The 21238-nt window shown below is 40.8% G+C and overlaps 1 protein-coding gene across 2 annotated transcripts in view; it reads right to left on the bottom strand.

Moving 5' to 3' along the window:
- The window catches only part of MAPK8 (mitogen-activated protein kinase 8), a 47526-nt gene extending 31730 nt beyond the window's left edge, over positions 1 to 15796 (bottom strand). For both annotated transcript variants that reach the window (XM_084290285.1, XM_084290286.1), the window contains exon 1: positions 15701 to 15796. The gene's annotated coding sequence lies outside the window, so the exon portion shown is untranslated. The remainder of the gene's footprint in view (positions 1 to 15700) is intronic.
- Positions 15797 to 21238: the final 5442 nt, after the last annotated feature.

Genomic DNA, 21238 nt, shown 5'->3' with positions numbered 1-21238 from the left:
CATGTTTTCTGAGCAATCCTTTGCTAAGAGCAAGCATGAATGGACTTAGAGGAAAATTAGGAATCTCATCCTGTCCCCTAGTCTGCGGGGCAAGACGCATCTTAAGTACAACACAAAAACCAGGTAAGTCAGTGATCCCCATACTGAAAATGGGGGGCGTACTGGGAAAAACTGATTTACAGTTAGGGAGGCAGATTACTTCAGAAGTTGATCATATGTAGGGTAACAGAATGAAGGCCACAACAGTTAGAAATGCAGAACTGGTAAAAGGCAATTCTAAAATAAAACAATTACATAAATTATCATCATAATAACATATGCTAGGTATCAGTGATAATTCAATAACTTCATTTAGAAAATTCCTATTAAAATAAAGGGATCTAACACCACAGAAATGAAAAATTCTATAGGAATCTATGGTTGACCTAGAGAAATATATCATAAAAGCCAACAGTATTTCAAGTATATGCTAGATTGCTACTGAAAGCAAAACAAATGCACAGTGTATGTCAAACTCTTGCATTAACTAAGTTATTTAATTTCTTTGTGAAAATACAGTTCACACATAGCTAATTTGTATTCATCCTGTGTTTGTACATGCTTGTCTAATTTTCAACTGTCGCATTTAAAGACTTCTGGACATCTGCTAAATGAGGTACTGTAAATGGAGCCTGGTTTTCGGAGAGTTAATAAAACAAATGCTTCAAATGGTCAAATTTAGGAAACGAAAGAACAAAAGCATTCTGTTTCTTAAAGGTAACTTCAAAACTCACTTATTTATTCACAGAAGTAACCAGGGTTTTAAGGACATTTTCTTTTTTCATACTGCCCTTGAAACCAACAGCTATACTCCGCAGTATTTCAAGCTCTGTTAAATGATAATACAGACAAGGGATTTGGAAAAGGTAGTTAACATTAGCTGGGTGAACACTGCAGTAAGATATCACTAGACGATTACAAATGCTGAAGAAATTCTGAAAGATCTGAAGCTTACTTTAAAATGAAATATTCCCATTATTGGCTAAAGGATTAATTTTCTTAAAATTCTGCATAGCTTTCAAATTATGTCTTCACATATCAGATGGTTTTAACTTGAACAACTTCCACATGACTCTCTAAACTACTCCTAACATTGACATATGTTTAATGAGGTCCCTAGACTGTGCATAATTGATACAGAAGTGTTATACTTAAATCTAATGTAAATCTGCATTATAGAAGTCCTCTTTTTAGCTTCTGCCACTCACAGGAAGAGTGTCATATCACAAAATTTCAAGTCTCCACCTTGATCTCTGAAGCTACTTTTTACAGGCAACTATTAAACACAACCATATGTATATATGGGAGTTATTCTTATGTACCATAGGTCAGAAATGCATTGCAGGTGCATTTCTTACCACAAAATTTTACTTTACCAGATCTTTTGGCCATCAGAAGGTCAAATTTAATTAGTTACAGCTTCAGTAAAGCAAAGATAGACACCAGATCTCATTGGTCATCCCAAGCAAAAGTACTGAGGCAGGAGAAACGTGCATAATTGTAACAAGAGTACATTTAGACTTACCTACCACTTTTGAGTTCAAATGGAGAAGTCACTTCAGATTGCCCAAAGGTTAGAGACTTGATTTTTTTAAAAAAATGTAGGACTGGTTTGGTTTCCTAATTTCTAAAGAGAATTCAAAGCCATTTTTTTTGATTTCCAGGAGCCTGTTGAATATTTAACAACAAATAGGTATCTTTCTCCACTAAGGATAATAATTCCAGAAAAGAAAATGACAGGTTTTGCGAGAAAAATAAATGTGGCTTTAACACACAAAAAAAACTATTAAGCATGCGATAACAAAATGAAACTTAAGAGACTTTAATATGGGGTGCTTACACGAGTGAATTACCTCAGTGATTTCAGCAAACATCATTGCCAGACTGGCAGACCTTGTGGAGACTCAGACCCCTCTTTGTTATACTAACTCTGCTCTTGGTACATTTTTTGTTAAAGAACTATGCAGTGTCCTAAATTAACAAGGCATGAAAACTATTACTACCAATGCAGTCTTTCCAGTGATAAAATGTTGCAGTTTACAAGTTCATATAGTGGCTGTAACCTTATACTGCCCCCGTGACATGATGGCTTTTTCTAGTAGTTTTTCTTCTGCTAGTTTTCTTCATATACATGTATTTCTGCCATCTCATCCAAATATAATACCTGTAATCTGAAGAATCTAACAAGAATCTAACAAGAATGTGAGGATGTGCAGGTAAACAAACTGCCCTTTTTTCTTGCAGTCTCTTAGCTTGTAAAAACCTTACTACAGTTTCCACAAAATGATCACCTAACTGACTGCAATTGCAACAAACTGAACTTACTTCTGCATTTCAAAAATCCCTTGGAGCCCCAGGTGGCTGGCTACTGTATAAACAGTACAAGTTTGCACAGCAGCACTAGCACTCGATACCCAATTTCAATTCAAACCTGCACAGCAACCCCATATCTCATCTGTAGAAAAGTAAGGAATGTAACAAAGGTTATAAAGGAACTGTTAAAATTAGAACAAGGACTGGCTTTGCTATAAAATACAAAATTTGTATTTGGGAAGGATGTGAGCACAGTAAGAGACTCTAAGCAAAGCCTTTCCCTTTGACAAGAAAGATCAACAGATTGCCAAAAAAAGAACATCCCAAGGACCTATCACTTTTTGAAAGAGCCACTCACAAAACAAGATTGATAATCTGATTTTAGTCCCCAGAACGGATGTCTCTCCCCAGATCCTAGTTCTGTTTTGAACAGACAAGTAATCCTATCACCTCAGCATATGGGGAGCTTTCCTACAAATACCATCTACAGATGTAATATAAAAAGCCTAAGAATGTCTAGGTGCTTTGTGTCCCAGATTAGTACTGACTGAGTGCAGGAACTGAAAATGGAGAAAACTAACCATTTTTTAAGTCTGAACAGACTTAAATACTTCAGTGTTCACAGAGACCCTTTTGTAGATCAGGTACTCTCCCAAAATCAGGCCTGCTTTTCAAAACGCATTCATCTTTCCGGTCTCTGAGTCGCTTCTGCTCTCTATTCCCCCATTTCTCTCCACAGACACAAAAGTACATGATATCTGTTCCATATTTCCTTTTCCACCTCAAAAATATTTGTATTCTATGCTCTGTTAAGTTCAGCTTTAGGGCCAACCTACCTTGCCTGCATCGTCCAGCAGAAGCTTTCCTGCGCTCCCTCACAGCTGAGGCAGTTCCTTCAATCCTCTCACACTCCAGACCACGCACTTCACCCTCACACAAAGAAACCACGTCTCACTTAGAGCTCTAAAAGTGTAAATGATGGTAAACGTGTTTCATTTTTGATAATTAAATAACAATTAAACTGATTTGCTCCTTTTTCTAGCTGTTAGTGAACGGCATCCACGGCAGGGCCTGCACCAGCAGCAGAGGCGCACAGCCTGACTGACTCCAACCTCCAGCGCTCCAGAGCCCCCTTGTCTGATGTGGGAAGGGAGAGGAGAGCCCCTCCTGGCCACCAGACAGGCCCTTCTCCAGGGAAGCGGGACATGTTTTCCATGCAGAGCTCTCCAGCAGCAGCTGCTGGTAAAGGCAGGCCCTTGAGCTTTGCCTCCTCGCACTATTCCTTGTCCCTCCTGAGCAGTGCCATAGAGGCGGGGGCGCCCTGAGGTGCCCCAGGAGCTAGGCCCCGGGGCTGCGGGGCCAAGTTAGCCACGCAGGCAGGGGCATGAAGCTGGCTTCTTCCCTAGTGCTGTGCCCATCACACATATCCAATCCTTACCATCACATCTAAGCCAAAAGTAGATGAATTTTGGGAACCTCACCCCAAATGTTTCACAAGCCATGACAAAAGGTTAATAATAAAACCGGGGATACATGACAGAGCTTGAATAGTTCATTTCAAACTTCATGTTTTACATGTATGCACCACTACTTGAATTCCTTGCGTCAAATTATGTTCGAGTACCAGGTAGCCAGAAACAGAGATCAGCTCAATCCCAGATTAGTGCCAAAATGTTAATGGCTGAACCTGAAACGGGAAAAACCTAAAGTTGGAGAAAGCGAGCAGCACTCAGTGATTTTTGTATTAGGCAATTGTTAGCTTTTCTACGTCCGTATTTCAAGTAACTTCAAACTTTCTGAAATAATGGCAGAAGTAACTACCATTTTAGAGGTCCTTTAATAGTAAGGAAAAAGCCTGTGATTGGCAGCAATAAAATGACAACTAACTAACAGAATATGGAGATACTGAAATTTCTCTAGAAATACATAGTACAAGAATACATCCAAACATGTAGGAAGCTGCAAAAACAATTCCTGTTGTTAACCACTGCTCCAGCTGAACCATTTCCTAGTGCTGTTTGGCCAGCTGGCACGGACAGATCCAGCAGGCTCCAGCAGCGATTTCACACACAGCTCCCTGCGGAGCACAGACGAGGCCAACATGACCACTTCACATCCCATTTTCCTCAGAAGCTCAAAGCCTACATTTATGCAAACCAAATATCAAATGGCAACATTTTCTAAAGTGGTTTGAAAAGCCGCTACTTCTAGGTGGGGGTCAGCAGCACAAACTTCAAACACTGAATCTGCATCCACAGTGTTTGAGTGGCCTCTCTATAAAAATCAATAGTAAACTGCTAAGCGCATTTCTAAAGAGGATTCTCATATTAGGAAACATCTCTTACAAAATAGCCCAAATAAGGGAATCAATATTATTTGTACTGCTTCTAAAACATTTGTTTTATTTAAAATCCAATCAAATTGAGCTGACAACTGACTTTATTTCAGATACTTAAATACAACAAATACATTGCATAAGCAGGAAAATGAATGGTCAAATAATAAATGCGCAAACTCATTAATCACAAATGATACTTCAGTATTTCAGTGACTTTTTGCCTTTTCAAAATAGATATTTACTACTTTTTGTCAATAAAGCTCCAATTAAGAGGCTTTCACCCAATTTACCTTCCCAATCTTGTGTCTCAGTTTCTCTAAAATAGTCACATATTATCAGTCTATAAGCCACAGGCCTCCAACTAAAAAAAATACTATGATATAGTCATTCACAAAGAGTTAAGGCATTGTTTTATCTTGTAAAATTGAGACCTACAGACAGCTGCATGGGCAGAGGCCAGTACCCTCATGTCGTGAAATTCCCTGTTTAATAACCTAGCTTTTAAAAAACACTGCAACTGAGAATGAGCTAGCAAACACCCCTTGTGGGAAACAGAGGTGCAATGTTACCAGAAGAAATTAACTACCCAGTGTGCCAAGCAGATAGATGCTCTTCCAATAGTCTGAAGACAAGGAAACAAAGAAGGGTAAGTGAACGCATGCTATCAACTCCGCAAAATGTGAATGTTTCTGCTTGTTTATCTGCTGCTCCTTCTGCCGTCTTCCCCTCCTCTAAGGAAGCAAGGAAGTCTGCTGGGATGTGCCAGGGGAGATGAAACCTGACACTTCCTCATCATCTGTGTGTATCAGACACTTGGTACTATCCAGATTTCCTGGTTTCTAGTGTATGAATTAAAATGCACATATTCTGAAAACAAAGCAAACTCTACAGAGAGTCTCACCAACATAAGCATTTAAAACATCCTGAAAACTGTACTAAGAATTGGATAGTTTGAGGTTTAACCAGATTTCATCTAAAGCTTAGTGATACTCAAATCAACCTCTGATATCCAAGTCAGCAACAAATAGGAAAGCAGCACATACAACCTTCCAGCACTTCTCATGGTCAAGTCAGTTCCTGTAACACGAGCAGCAAGTAAACACAGCTGCTCTCCCTGCAAAGTGTTCCTCTGTGCCAATAACACTTATTTAACATACATATCCTCCCTAAGTTATAAATCACTTCTAATTTAGAATCAGAATCACTTAGGTTGGAAAAGACCTCCAGGATCATCAAGTCCAACCATTAACCTTGCACTGCCAAGTCTACCATGTCCCTAAGCACCACATCTATAAATTTCATTTATTGCAACACTTTGCAGCTATACAGTGTTTTGTACAGCAAGTTTTCCAGGTTTTTGTACTTTGTGTTGGGACAGGAATATATTGCACAGATCAACTGAGAAGGTCGCACAGTGAGATGTATTTGCACTGCAGAGTTTTTCTCTATTCTTAAACATTTTTAAAGAAGTGATTGCACAACAGCAGAGATTTTTAAAGATAAGTATCTTCCTTCCTCTTTAAAATAGGTTTTAGATTCACATGCCATGTGGATGTAAATGAAGAGGCAGATAGTCTGCGATACACAATATTACACAGCCCAGCACCTGTAACCCTGAAGATTCTTACTCTACCTTTCTTCTCAGGTTTTCATTGTTTTTTATTTTTCAGACTCCTGAAATGTTACTTTAATTAATCATAAAAAAAAAATAATGTAGTTGGTACCATTTTTCTAGAACAAACGTTACCAGAATGAATAGAGCTACATCTACAAAAAAGAAAATCTCACTCTGCAAGCACTCTGCTGCACTACATTTCATAGTACTGGGTCTCTACAGCTTCTTCAGTGTAATGTCACATGAAGCTTCCCTACAGATGGCTCCATGCTGAATCCTATTATCACAATACATGAAGCAACACTTTGCCAACTGTCTTTTGCAGGTCAGTTTTGCCACACAAATCATAAACCAGAATGGCTCCATCAGAAGAAAACTGTGTAATACTACAGTTTGGCAAAGAAGCTGTTATGATAGCAGATTAAAAGACTGTTCTTAGCAAAACTCTCTTTTACAGAAATAATAGGATAAGGCAAGGATATTCCAATTCCTTAATCCTTTTTCAAATAAAACATTATACAAAAGGACAGTTGATGGCAAGAAGTTCAAGGTAAACATTTTTTAAAAGGTTTAAAATATAAAAGTACTAAATAAATCTACGAAGAAGGAGCAATGCTACTGCTGGCTGTTAAAAATGCAATTCTGATTTCTACAGATTATTTTCATTTTTTTGGTAGGGCAATATTTGTCAATAGTATTTTTATTGTTGTTTTTACAATGTTAAAACCTGAAAACAGTGGAAATTCAGTGAAGCAAGACTTCAAAAGGCTGTCCCATTTTATGAATGGGAAGTACCCAACTCAATTGTGTCCAGAAGTGCAATCTGATACGAAGTGAAAAATCCTGCTTACACCATAATCCTCTCACACGATTGTAAGTACAATGTTCAAAAGGAATGCGATTCTATATTGCATTCTATACTTCCCTTTGGGGCAGAATCATATGTCATGGCCCATTCAATTTACTCAGGTATGTCAAAAAGATTAGCAGTAATCCAACTTCAATTCATGAAGTTCAATTCAAATCCAACAATCAATTCATGAGCAGAGAATAAATTATCAAATTTGGTATTCTGTTTCAACTACCTACCTAAAGGAATGCTATTTCTAGCCGTATCACTGAAGTGACAAATGTTTGCCTGCATATGCTAGTCCTCTGCCCATCCAGTGACTGCTGGCAAAGCAATAATATAGTATAAAAAGGCAAGTCATCGGCAAATAATCCAGCAAACATGATTCAGGGTTGTTCAATGAGATCTGCACAAGACTAGAAGACAAATCCCATTCCAGGGCTACTCTGGGGTAGGAGGAAATGCCTGTTCTTTAACCTCTTCTTATAGGGGAAGATGGAGTATATAGAAGCTACGTGTGTCAGCAGAAGATTCAGATTGAAAGATTCTCTGATTCTTTCAAATGACATGAGCAAACAAAAGACATCAAGTGACCTTAAATACTCATTACATACTGATATCGAAGAACACAACAGCTACAGAACACTAGAGGAAGCGGGGAGTTGTGTAACAGCTGGGGAAAAAGGTTTTCAGAATATTTTAAGAGTACACTAAAGATCACATCAAAAGTTCCACTAAAAAAAAAAAAAAAAATTGTAAAAATGTTTTAACTTTAAATCCCTGTTACAAAAACTTAGAATCCAATTATGAATGTGCTATTTTCACTAGTTCATGCATTTATCTGGTAAGTACAAGCAGATTAATGTGCTATGAAATCCTGTCTAAAATATTTAGCATTAAATGGCTCAGCAATAGGAGTTTTAGAATGGAACAAAAACCTCCAAAGCCTATCACAACCTCAGCACTGACAATTCCTTCACAGACCCCACCCGTAATGCAGAACCATGCTGTGCACAGTCATTTACTGGTGGGGGGTGACATTGGGGTTTGAAACTACATTTCAAAATAAAGGCTTTGCTTTCTAGGCAGTTCGCAAGAAAATCTACTAGAGTCACTACTACCGGCAATATAGCCTGGTCTGTTCTCCAATTTCTCTTTTTTCTTTTGAACTTGAGTAGTGCCTGATGCTCTGCCCTTGAAAAATAACATAAAATAAAAACCACTAAGAAATAAGTTCTCAAACTAAAAGGCTTGAGAATTCCCATTCTTCAAACAAGAACAAAAACTTCAGAAGCACTGCATGCTAGTGGCTATGCACACTAACAGCAGTGATGAGGAAATTTCTAAGGAAAAGCAAGACGAAAGAACTTCAAATAAAATACAGGAGCAGAAGAATAAAGTAACTGTAGCTACATGAAGATTTTCTGATTTCCCCACAGTTCCATGCTAACATTAATGAGACCCCTGTATGGCAAACATAAGCTTATTAGAAACTTTTTTTCCCCACATCTTGACATACAAGTGGCACAAGAATCGTCATGCTTCAGTTTAATAAACTGCAAAAGATACACTGCCTGTTGTTCAACAAAGAGGAGTTTTCCATTGCAGGAACCCATGCAAATGAAAGTCACTCTGTTGAAAGGCTTGACTGCTCATTAAATGAACCACTATCACACACAATGATCTTTCTGTTACTGTGCATCTCCTCAATATTCACTTCTGGCACTAAATGAAGCAAGTGAACTTAGCCTACACATCCCTAATAAAGCTTTTTAGGATATCATGTTACCCCTCTTCCTATTCTGAACTCACAGGAAGTCATGTTTCTCTCCATCCAAAACACAGGCACAGTGAACAATCGCCAACTGATCCCTGCTGACCTGTGTATCAACCATGGCATCCCATTTTTTACTGTTTGCTTAGTAAAACGTAAGATTAAATGGTAAAAAAGATGTTTGTATTTTTATACCTAAGACCACAGAAGCATCATAACTGAGGTTAAATTTGCTCTGGCATAAACTTAGGCATTAAAACTATTAAAGAATGCACTTAGTGCTTGCGGTGATGTGCTACCACCAGATTTTTCACAGACCTCCTCAGTCACATGTGAGCATCTGTGTGCACTTATTTAACCACCTACAGGTTCTAACCCCAGGTCAGCCGCTTTCCTAAGAGGCAAAATCATCACTGGGGGTTGTAACTTCCTATTCTGCTCACCTCCCTTTCCCCAACACTTCATATTAACTGTGCTCAATGGACAAATAGTTAAGAAATAGTAGTAACAACAAAAAAAGCTGCAGGATGATGTCTTCTGGAAGTAGTACAACCTTACGGGACAGCAGCATGAAAGGATTTCTACCATGGCTCTTTTTCTTTTGCCCTTCTGACACTGGCCCTACCATTCCCCTGCAGTCACAAAGGGCTGTTTCCATTGCTGGGAAAGCCAACCAGATCTACTCCGTGACGCCATGTCCTGGAAGAGCCATCACCCACCCAGCAGAAGACCAAAGCCCTGCAGCCCACCTGCCAACACGATTCTCTGCCATACGTGTAGAAGGCAATGCCTGGACAAATGGCAGCCGGCTGCCAGGCTGCTCCTTCAGGGATGGGCTGTTATGTTCATCTCTGTGAACACAGGCACGATAGGTACCATAACCTTTCTTTCTGATCTTTATGCTTGCCTGCAAGCACTTCTGGCCTAATCAGCTGGAAAGCTCAGCGCAGGGCAGAGAAATGCCAGCATTGCCACTAGCAGATTTGAAAGAAGATGCTTATCACAACTCACTGCGTTTTCCTCCAGTTATGAGCAGCCTTATTTATCTACGTCACTATGCCTTTGTTTTGCCAACTTCCTTAAGCTACTTTGAAAATAAATCCATAAAAAGTGGAATCATATGGAAAGTAATGCCTAGAGATCATCTATCTGCTCAAAACAGGTACAACTTCAAATTTTTATTTATGTAAGTTTATTCTATGGAAAGATGGGGATTCCATGACACAGAGTACCTCTGTGCTCTTGGTACTGCTTATGCAGTGTAGGTAGGAAAATATTCCCTCCACATCCAAGTGAAATTTCTATTTTATGGTTTATGACCATTGACTCTTGTCTTTTTGCCGTGCACTTTTGTGAGGAGTCTTGCTCCATCATCTCTATAGCCCCCCTTAAAGACAGCACTTACATTTTCCCCATGCCTCCCCAGGCTGCAGATCCCATCCCTCTGCTGGCCCAGGTGCCCCAGCCCCCCACCTTCTGAGCCCCTTGTTTCTCTAAGGGGTGTGTGCACATGTGTGTGTGATCTACCAGGCACTGCTACAGCTGAAGCATCACAACTGCCCCCAGATGAGAACAATTTCTTCCCATGCTGGCTAGCCAGGTTCTGTAATTAGCCTTCAGTGCTGCCTCCTGGTCAGCTCCGCCTCGAGCAGGAGGCCCAGGCCTTCTTCTGCAGAAGTTGCTCCCCCACCAGCTGCTCCCCAAACAGAGCAGAAGAATTCTTGTTGGTTTATGCACCGGTGTACATATGGCCCCATACATTCACAGAGCTGGGCATCTCCGTGACTTTGAGATCACAGCAAGGAACGTGATAGCAGATGACTGCTTTTCTCATTTCACTACAAACAAAACCAGACTGGAGACAGCTGAGTTGTTCAGAAGACTGGGATACAAGGCAAATATTTAAGAAGGAACTACCCAGACTACAATGAGTAGGACACACAGCTCAGCCACCATTTATAGTTAAGAGTAAATATTGAGTTAAGATATTTTCCTGCATGCTTTTAAGATCTACAGTTTAAAAAAAAATAATCTTGGTATAACATCAACATAATTAAGTGACCAGAGTTGTCAGAGGTTTTGTTTTTTAAATACTCCGCATCCATAATGACAGGAAATAGGCTTTGCAGCAGTACTGTAGAATTGGCATTTTCTCTTTTTGTTTATTTGAAGTGCATGTACATGAGCACATATACAGTATTTGCTTTGTTTGCAACACAGATGACCACTGAAGTACATTTTCTGCCAGTCACCACGTAGCATTAGTCTACAAGATCCAACTGAGAAGGATTAATAAGCATCCCGTCTGTTCACACATCAAGCAGCATTTATCCAACAATAAAAGTGACAATATGGGCAACAACTATGAGGTTTATTTTGGTATCAAGCTTACAGGCAAACAGTTTGGACAGAAAAAGAACCAAGGATAAGTTTTTAACCACTTAGGGAAAAGAACATCTGAAGTTGAGAACAAGTGTATTGCTATTACTTATAAGCTTGGTACACCATGATCATCATCTCTTCACACACAAATCAAGAACACCACTCTTTAAAAACCTCCAAAATATTTTACAGAATGATGAACCATTAAGATAACAGTACTCTCTGAACACAGGTGGTTGGGCAGTTCTCCTCTTTGTGAGGGAGATCTGTTACAGGCCAGCACTGTCTCAGATCACGTTGATGCTGTCAGCTCCAGCCTCTTGGAGGAGTTCTCACCCAAAGCCTGCAAAAAGCTCTAGCAGAAGCAAACTGTGGTGCACCATTGGCTGTTCTGGAAATAAATGGTGAGATTAAGTCTTCCTTATGCTATGTAAGTCTAGAAAAGTCTTCTAGTGTACAAAAGGAGTCTTGCTACCATGTGCTTGGTGCATTCATTGAGCTAATATCAATTTTTACTTCAACTAAGGAGAATTTTAGAAGTATGCGACAGTTCTGGTTGATTTTGATTTAGCACTTCAAGAAACAATTTCCCTTAACTGAAGGGTACATTATACCTAACTACAGTTATTACTGTTTATTTCCATTAAATTTCAAGTCAATGTACTAGCAAGGTACTCCACCCATCACCAAGAAGTCCTGAGCTCAGAACCATCTTCAAATTCTTCTGAGACAGTACATTTCTCCAGAAGTATCAGTCACAATTGAGCAAGGCTGCTGATTTCCCACAGGATAAACTTATACATGTATGCATGAATAGTACTAAAATTCCACTCAACATTTGATAGATACAAACATCTTGGGAAACTACTCAGTGACCTACACCTGGAGTTCCACATTTGGAATAAAAAGTGGGACAGAAAAGGAGTAGGGCATTTCAGATAAGCAAAAAAAACCTAAAAGGTTAGATGCTATGTGTTTTTGAAAATAATACAATCGGTTAAGTAAGCAGTTGTATTCATATGTTCATCACCTAGCAGGTACTCCTCCCCAGTTTCTTCTGGCCTCCACAGTGCATTCAGTCAAAATAAGCAGGTTGTTCAGTATACTTTTAGGTAACATCAGCAGAAGAGTCAGTCTGCACACATCTTTGAAGAAGCACTTCTCAACACACAAGAGGTCCATCCCCTTGCACTGCTTTAGTCTTTTAGCAACTGCTACTTAACCTGTGAACCCTCATGCATGTGCATAACTGAGAGCAACCCCTGCTTCAGCAGCCTCCTTGTCTTTCTACCTCATAACAGCATAGTTGTTTAGACACATACAGGAATTAATCAAGCTGAAAAATAGTCCACAAGGAAGATTTTTTTCCAGCTATAATCAGTTAGTTCCCTGATCTATTTTACCACAACAGCTGGCAATGAAGAACAGCAGGGAAAGAGATCGCTTAAGCAAGATAGCCACTGAACATGAAACTATGGATGTGATAGAAATATAAACACTTATAATTGCCTTGAAAGCAAGGGTTTTATCAGCCAGTTATCTTTCACTGATGCTGAAGTAGCTGTTTCAAAAAAACTTACACAAATGCCTAATCACGTATTTTGATACAAATATGCCATGGAGCAATGCCTCTTCAAATTTAGTTCACCTGTTAACAAGGATAGCCAAAAGGGCCTTTATCAAGTTTAAAAGCAAATTTCTGTCTCTGTTTAAACAAGGAGATTCTTAAAAGATTTGAAAACTATGTGTTCAGATGCTTAATTCAGCAGAGTAAAAGTTGTTAATCAAAATCCACGTCCAAGCTGTGATGAACTTCTCAGCAGGCAAACAGCACAAGTAGTTTAAACTGAATGTTTAAAGAGCTTTCAAAAACCAAGACATTGTACATAGTGTAAACAGATGTCTGTTTTGGCAGGTTTTGAATGAAGAACTAGTTTTTTTTTTTTAAAGAAAACATTCATAGCAATAAAATATATTGTCTTTATTAAAAACCTACGATCAAAATCAGATCAGTCTAAATCGCAAAGAAATACAGCAATGAATATTACATATATACTAAATACATTAGAAAAAAATCTATGCATGCACACAGAGCACGTTTCCCCCCCATGGATTGAGGGAAGAGCGAGAATAGCACACCATGCTTTTCTGTAGAGTATCAAGAAGGTCACTTTTATTATTAGTCCAGAGCCCTGGATCAAACCGCAGAAACAAAGAGCTAAGCATGTACTTTCTATGCATCTTTTACACAATAAGCAGTCAATCTAGGCAGTTGAGGAACAAGGGATAAAAAAGTCAAAGAAAATATATAGGGAACAAATAACCAATAGCATTAAATCTCAGATACTACCCCATTATGTTATGGTTTAAAAATAAATTAAGAGAGACAAAACAAGTAGAAGAAATAACCATAATTTCAGGAAAGTAGCAGGCAGAAGATTAAGTCACTGAAATCCCAAACATTTGTTTATTTCCTTATTTGTGTAACAACCAGACAAGATAACAAGGTAACCTAGAGAATTTGCAACAGGTTGTTACACTTGCACTCATACAGCTGCAAATGCCCTGGTCCCTGACCAGCTGGGTTACAAGCATGGAAGCCACACACAAAGGGCAACTCTCTCCTACCTAGAACCAGCAGTCCAAAACCACATGACTCAAACCCATACCAGATCATTTTTCTCTGGTTTCTGACCTAGAAGCCTCCACAAAATACATGGTGCTCCACAAGATGACTCAGAATGCTTCTAGAGACCATTGGCCCAAAATGCTCGGGAAACTGAAGACCCCGCACAGGAACACCTCATTAAAATCCTTTTTTCAGAGTTCAGACAACAGCTCCATGCAGCCAGCTTTATGTATACTCTAAAACACTGGATTAGTTTTGTTTAGTAGATGTTTAATTCTTCCTTTCCCTATCATTTCTATCAAAGCATCTGAGCATTCAAACATTGGAGGAGGAAAGAGAGAATGTAAGACAAAAATGACAGCAAAGAAGGGAAAATGATGGGGATGCATCACCACACTACCACCTAACCAGTCTACTACACATCTTTGAACTCCTGGGGGGAAAAGGCAGGACGGCTGCCCCCTCAGACCGAGGTCACAGCACAGGACCATTTGAAATTCAGATAATTTTTCCTTATTACTACTGGAAGAGCTAAGAGTTCCCCTTCATTACGCACAAGGACTGCTCAAATCAGTGAGCTCTTTTGGACAGTATTCCTAACTAGATTTGTCCCAGTTTCTCTTCATGTAACATTTTGAGCCATTTCAAAATTATCTAATATACCAATAAACCTGCAAATGCATAGACAAAGTCAGAGGCATTTCAAATACTGTTTTGCCCTAAAAGTGCATTTGTTGGCATCTCTAGAAGCGAGGCTGGGTCTCCTGTAAACTGAGGCCATCACTAGTTAAGTCTCCACACCTGTAAACGAAACCCAGCTGTGAGAGAAGCGTGCTAAATGCCATGTGCACATGCCCCAGGGCAAGCAATACTTTCCTTCCAGGAAGATGCATAACACCCTTTGTGTTTATATTATCAGATAGGCCAAACCATGGAGGGTTTGGGGATTGTCTGAAAGACCTCAGCAAGCCCATTCTATATGATAGTGTTTTTTGAATTTCAGTATTTGTTCAAATCCATTTCAGTAGCTGGGGGAACAAAATAATCAAGCGGGACTTGTGTTTGTAAATTGGTCAAGCTCCACTGATGGAGCCACTCCAGAGCAAAGCCTCAAGAAACAGGCTGTGGGAGTAAAATTGGATGCTGCTAGCAACACTGAGAAACCGAGACGCAAGTCAAAATGTGCAACGGGACCGCTCGGTCCTTTTACCAGAAAGATGAAAAGGCGAATCAAAGGCGCTGCCCACCTGCCCCAAGCCCTTACAGCCGGATCAGCTACCCCACGCCAGAGGCGTTTTCAAAGCAAGGTCACGGCAGTTCACCCCGGAGGCGGCTGACACACGGCTGCACCCCCCCTTCCTCGCCTGCAGCCCCTCCGCCGAGGGCCGTGGGCTGGAAGCAGAGGCCGCACGGGCCGTGCCGGTGCCCCCCGCTCCGGGGGAAGCAGGAGGAGGAGCCCGCAGCCCCTCCTGGCACACCAACAAAGAGGCCCCGCCATTACCCGCCCGGCCCCCCCCGGCCCCGCCGCGCCGCGCCGAGCCCAGCGGGGAGCCCCCCGACAGCGGGGGGACACCGGGAGCCCCCCGGGCCGGCCCGGCCCCGCCGCTCCGCTCCCTCCGTGCCCGCTGCGACCGCTCAGGGGCCGTAAACAAAGCACCGGGCCCGGCGGGGCCGCTCCCCGCGCCCCGCCCCGCCTCGGCCCCGCTGCCCCCACCCCGTCCCCAGCCCCACGGGGGCCGCGGCCCCGGCCCCGCGCTCACCGCCTCCCACCGCCGCCTCCTGCCTCGGCCGCTGAGTAATGAGCCGGGGCCGGGCCGCGCACTCAGCGCCGCGCTCCGCCCGCCGCGGCTGTGGCTGCGGCTGCGGCTGCGGCTGCCCGCCCCCTCCGCTCAGCCCCGCCCGTGGGCACGGGCCCCGCCGCTGCCGGGCCGCCCCCTTCCGGGCACGGAGCCCTGTGGGCGGCCCGGGGACGGGGGCCGGGGGTCGGGTGCCCTCCCGGAGCCGCTCCGTGCCTTGCAGCCGGCCTCCCGCCCCGCTGCCCGAAGCGGGCGCCTTGCAGGTGGGCGCCTTCCTGCCCCGGCAGCCGCCCTCCTGCGCTCCTCGGCATCCTCCCCGGCTCGGCAGCCCCGGCCTGCCAGCGCCTGGTCTCCTCGCTGGGCGGCTGGGGGCTGGGACGTGCTCTTGGTCTGCAGCTGGCCTGGCACTGCCTTTTCTGTAAACCTTCAGTGCCTCGTTGTGAGATTTGGAGTTATTCATTACCGCTGCCTTTGGCTCTTGGCACCTGGTGTGCATACTGTTTTTTCTTCAATGTTTTGTTTGGTTTCTTTCTTCCTTTCTCCTTCCTTCTTCCTTCTTCTTTTCTTCTTCCACAAATGTCCCTGTTCAGAGGTGACACAAGGCTTCTCAATGCTTTGGAGCCATGTCAATACACTTGAAGCAAGCTTTCATACATTGACACCACGTAGTACAAAAAGAAATTATGAGCAGTGTACCAAAACATAAAATCTTCCACAGGGCACAGTAAAACGGACATTTCACATCTTACACTTTGCCAAACATTTGAATGGTTTATGCCACATTTTTGAAGATGGCACATATTACAGTGAGATGGTTGCTGCTAGCAGCTTTTGTCCTTCTGCATGGTTGTAATAGGCACGGATTTGGATATACTAAAGACCTGCTTCAGAAATTTCACCCACTATCATGATGTTAAAAGCTTCAGTTCCAGAGAGCTGTTCACATACTACTACTCATATGCTCACTTTATGGAAATCTTTGCACTCTCCACCCTTAAAATTCTCCATTTAAGCAAGCCCATTTCCACTCCATATGTTAAAGTGGTTCTTCTACAGTTTCCCACAGACATATACACAATGGTTTACAGGAAAACAAAACAAAACAGAACTGTTGCTCAGAGTCTACCCCCAAGCCTTTCTAGATCCCACTAGGCTCTTAGCGTGTTTCCAAGACTGACAGTGTCTCCCACCTCACCTCTGATCACTTCCATGGGACAGTCCCAGAACTGAATTAGCCTGTGTTCAGGCTTGAGAGTTCACCTTGCCGAAGTATATTAGATCACGGTCAGACATTGCATTCCCTGCCATGCTTATGTGTGCCAGTGGCAAAACTCAGCTGGCAGAAGGGGCAACATGAATCCCCAAGACACACTGCAGGCAAAATTTAATCTGGGTAGGTCATATCTATCTTCACCAGCAGATGGATTAACCCTGCTGATTTTGGCTGATGCAGGTTGTGGTACCTTCACACAATTCTATTGGTGAGAGGACCTCTGGTGTTAACCACTGGGCTCTTCACTGCAAGAAACCGATGAGGTTCTGGCAGCACGGTTATCTGCAACAAGACTCGTGGCTTTACAGATGATCCGTACCCTTGCTATTTATCTGCACCCTTACTATTTATCTTTTGGGGAGAGTTATTGCTCCTGATCATCCTACTCGAGGTAAGACTGTATAAAGATTTGCAAGTACAGAAGGATAACAGTCCCTTTAAAGTACAAAATGGTGTTTTGCTTAGAATCTAGATTTGTCACATTTATTTTCCAGGGCATAATCTAATTCTCATTAAGATTTTATAGTTTTCAAAGTTGGCACTTCTAAACAGAGATGTATGTCTAAGTGACTTTTTAAGTCTCCAGTTCAGGTGTCCAAGCAGCATTAGTCATGTATTTGGCCTGCTGCTTTAAAATACACTGTTTTTGAGTGTCTAATAAATATTTTGATAGAAAAGCAGTACCAGAAAACTCTGAATTATGTCAAAACACTGTAAGCTTTCTCACTCCTATATATTTGAATAACAGTATATTTATGAACATCATATTGAAATGTCTGGATTCAGCAGTCATGAAATTGCATTAGGGATGTAGTTTTGTCATTTCTGAGTATTTTCATTAAGTTCTTATCAATTACCACATTCTTGGTAGCGAACACTGTTTTAACATATCAATGTTTATAAACTGCAAAGCAAACGTAATTCAGGTAGAAATCTCTGGTGTCAAAGCAATGGACCTGAGTTATCTGACCCAACTTTCAATTATCAAAATATCAAAAATTAGAAACTATAGCATCAAATAACAGTACAAAGCTATAAAAAATCCCCCTTTTCAACCACAGAACTTCAGTATTAAGGAATAAGGATTTACTTTTGCACCAAAAATGAATAGCATAATACACATAGTAACCCAACAGGCTTCAGCTGAGTGGGATTGTAGTGAACAGATACAACGTGGCAACTCCTTAAACCACAATAGCTGCTCCACAAGCAAATATTTGATTATGCCTGCAGTCATTTTAGACAAGCTGAAAATAGAAACAAGATATTCTAGGCATGAGTTGTAACTACAAGATAGCAACATTTAGACAAACAGGTAAAGAACTGCATGTACGTATTTTTTAAAAGATTTTTTCAGTTATCTATTTAAAGATATTTCTTTGCAAGAATGAACCACCTAGCATTTCTTAAGCAATTTTCAATAGATTGCATTACAAGAAGTTGAATTTCATTGGACTTCTCAGCCTGAACCACCTGTGCAAACATGCAGCCGCTGTAATTCTATCATTTATTTATTTTAAACATTTATATATCATCATCACACAGACACCTAGATACCTTGCAGCAGTGCAGCCTGTCTGTTGGAAATGAATAAAAGAAATCCTCTCTGTGCCTTACTGATTTTCTCATCACGAAGAGATCAGCAGGGACTGTGGGTATTAGGGGGACAGTTTTTCCGCACTAGCACTTGATAAGTCACAGCCAGGATCAACATCCATGTCCTCTTATGAAAATAAGTTGATAAATACTATTTGCTAAGGGAGACATATGTGGAAGCAAAGCTCAGACTTCCAAACATTTTAGAAAATTCCAGAAGTAATACAAATGCCTATGTGAAGTGAACAAAACAGTTTGGTAGTATCTTTCAACATCTCTTTACTATTGGTTGTGGCACAAAAGTAGCATTTCATATGAGAAAGTGAAATGGAAATGTGCTAGAAACTAATTATAATCAAAAACCAAATTAACATAACACAGCCTGAAAAGTGTACAAAAAATGAACCAAGAATCACACATTCTAATTGTTGATAGCTTCATCAGACATTAAGATCTTTTAGTTTGATAACCATACAAATCAAAAGGAACCTAATAATAGAAACACTCTAACAGCTAGATTTTTTACTTAATTATGTCTTAAAAAGCAGCACAAAATCAACTTCAAGGAAGTTGGTAGAGGGATCTATTCCCTCTTTGAAGAGAACTAGAAACAGGCACTAATTGCCAAATGTTGTTTTACAGTTGAATTCTGACTTTTAGCAAATAATCATTAATTGATATTAAGATTTTTTTTAAGTAGTAATCAAAATCAATTGAGCAGTTCCTGGCTTTGGCAAATGTAACAGAGGGAAAGCAGCCACCGCGGGGCACCATGCGACAGGTTATAAACGTGTCTGTGACGGTGGGACCGTGTTCATGGGGATACTTCTGGGATACTTCAGCTCAGCCAAAGGGCCATTTCTGCATGTCCAGTCAAGAAACCATGTGTTCTCTGAAATGTCATTAATCCCATTAACCCCTTCTCCACGGATCCTGCAAAGGTCCTCCTGAGCTGCCATAATTCCAGGAACAGTCTATTTATATGAGCTGGCGTACTGAGTAAATTGGCAGCAGAGTATGCACAATCAGGGAGGCATGCCCAGCCAACTGGAAATTGTTTGTGGAGAGAAGTGGAGTTTAACCATTAGGAAACAGTGCTTATGGTATCACACGCCTCATAGTTCTACACACTGAACTAACACAGCACAGTGTTATATTTATATTACTAGCCAATTGTAATTCTGCATAGGCAAGCTTTCATATAATTTAGGAAAAGTTCTTGGGGTCTGGCATTATCTGAGGACAGCATTAGATAGCATTAGACAGAGGGTTCACTGGGCTGGGTTCTGGCATTATATTCTCTATGTCACAACTAAAAATATATTTTGGCACTTCAGCTATTGTAGAAAAAAAAAGAATCACTCTGTAAGTAAAGTGTTAATCTGCAACACACAAGTATATCTGAATGTAGGCAGGCTTCATTGTGGTGGCCAAGAACAAACTAAAGACAGAATCTCTTTTCCAAGATATATATATATTTTTTTTTCCTTATAACAATGTCACTGCTGGATAAAATATCTATTTTAAATGAATCATGGTGTATACACAGGGAATTCCATCACCATATTCCAGAAACCTTTAAAGAAGTTTCACTCTTTCTGTTCCTCAGATTAATGCTATGAAGTTACAGTTCTTATTTAGTGAGTGACTCAATTACAGTCTGTAAACTTTTGGCCATTAAAAGATGCCAGCTTGTATCTTTTATCATGGAGCACTTGGTTCATACCCTCTCTTCTTGTATCCTAGAAAGATGCATTGAAAGGCATACCACAGGAATACTGCCTAGCATTGAATTACTTATGGGATCAGCAGAGCAGCAATCAGGTATTATAAACATCAGCTACTTGTTCAATCATGTTTTATTGCCTCACATCACATCTCAAAAGCAGTGAAAGAGGCAAGAAGAAATTAAACAGATCGTATTAAAAAATGAGGTTTGAATTGGGTCTCGTCTCATAGAACTTCCTGAAGATTTAGAAACTCTCAGGGGTTTGATGCAGCCTTTGCCAACTATTGTTCTTAAGGTAAACCAGTTACTGTCACCAGTGGCAGATAAGAATTGAATTATGCTGTCTTCCTGCCCCCTTCAAATACAAATTTAAAAAACACCCTCCTCCATTCTCAGTGTAGGTTTTTTTTTTCTTTTTTTTTTTCTTTTTTTTTCATTTACTTATGAATTATTTCGTAGAGAGAGCCAGAGTGTTCAGATATGTTTGTTCAGATATTAACTTGTAATTAACTTCCTTACTTAGATCCTTGCTTACATACTGACTCCTTTTTTGTTCTTCCCAACTGAGATCAGGGCACACAAATCAGACCTGGTGTCTCATGAAGACTCTGATGTGAAATACCCCTGGCTGCAAAGATCCGAACAAGAGCACAGACTCACATCCCTCTACTACTTTGCTAACCTAAATATAGATGACTGGACCTATTCCAATCTGCTTAGAAAGCACATGGAAACAAATCTTTAACTGTCTATATTGAGTACAGGGATGATGCATGGAAGTTCCCTGTCAGAAGTAGTAAAATTCTGTTATATGACTTTGAGCAGACTTGAAACAAAAAGGAAGATTTTTTTGAAGGTTCAAGTGATCTCCATTTAGCTCTGACCACTCAAGCAGTTTGTGGTC

This window comes from Netta rufina (genome assembly GCF_964035555.1).
Source record: "Netta rufina genome assembly, chromosome: 7".
Lineage (NCBI taxonomy): Eukaryota > Metazoa > Chordata > Aves > Anseriformes > Anatidae > Netta > Netta rufina.
Note: the sequence above shows the minus strand (reverse complement) of the source record. Positions and strands in the feature narration are given on the sequence as shown.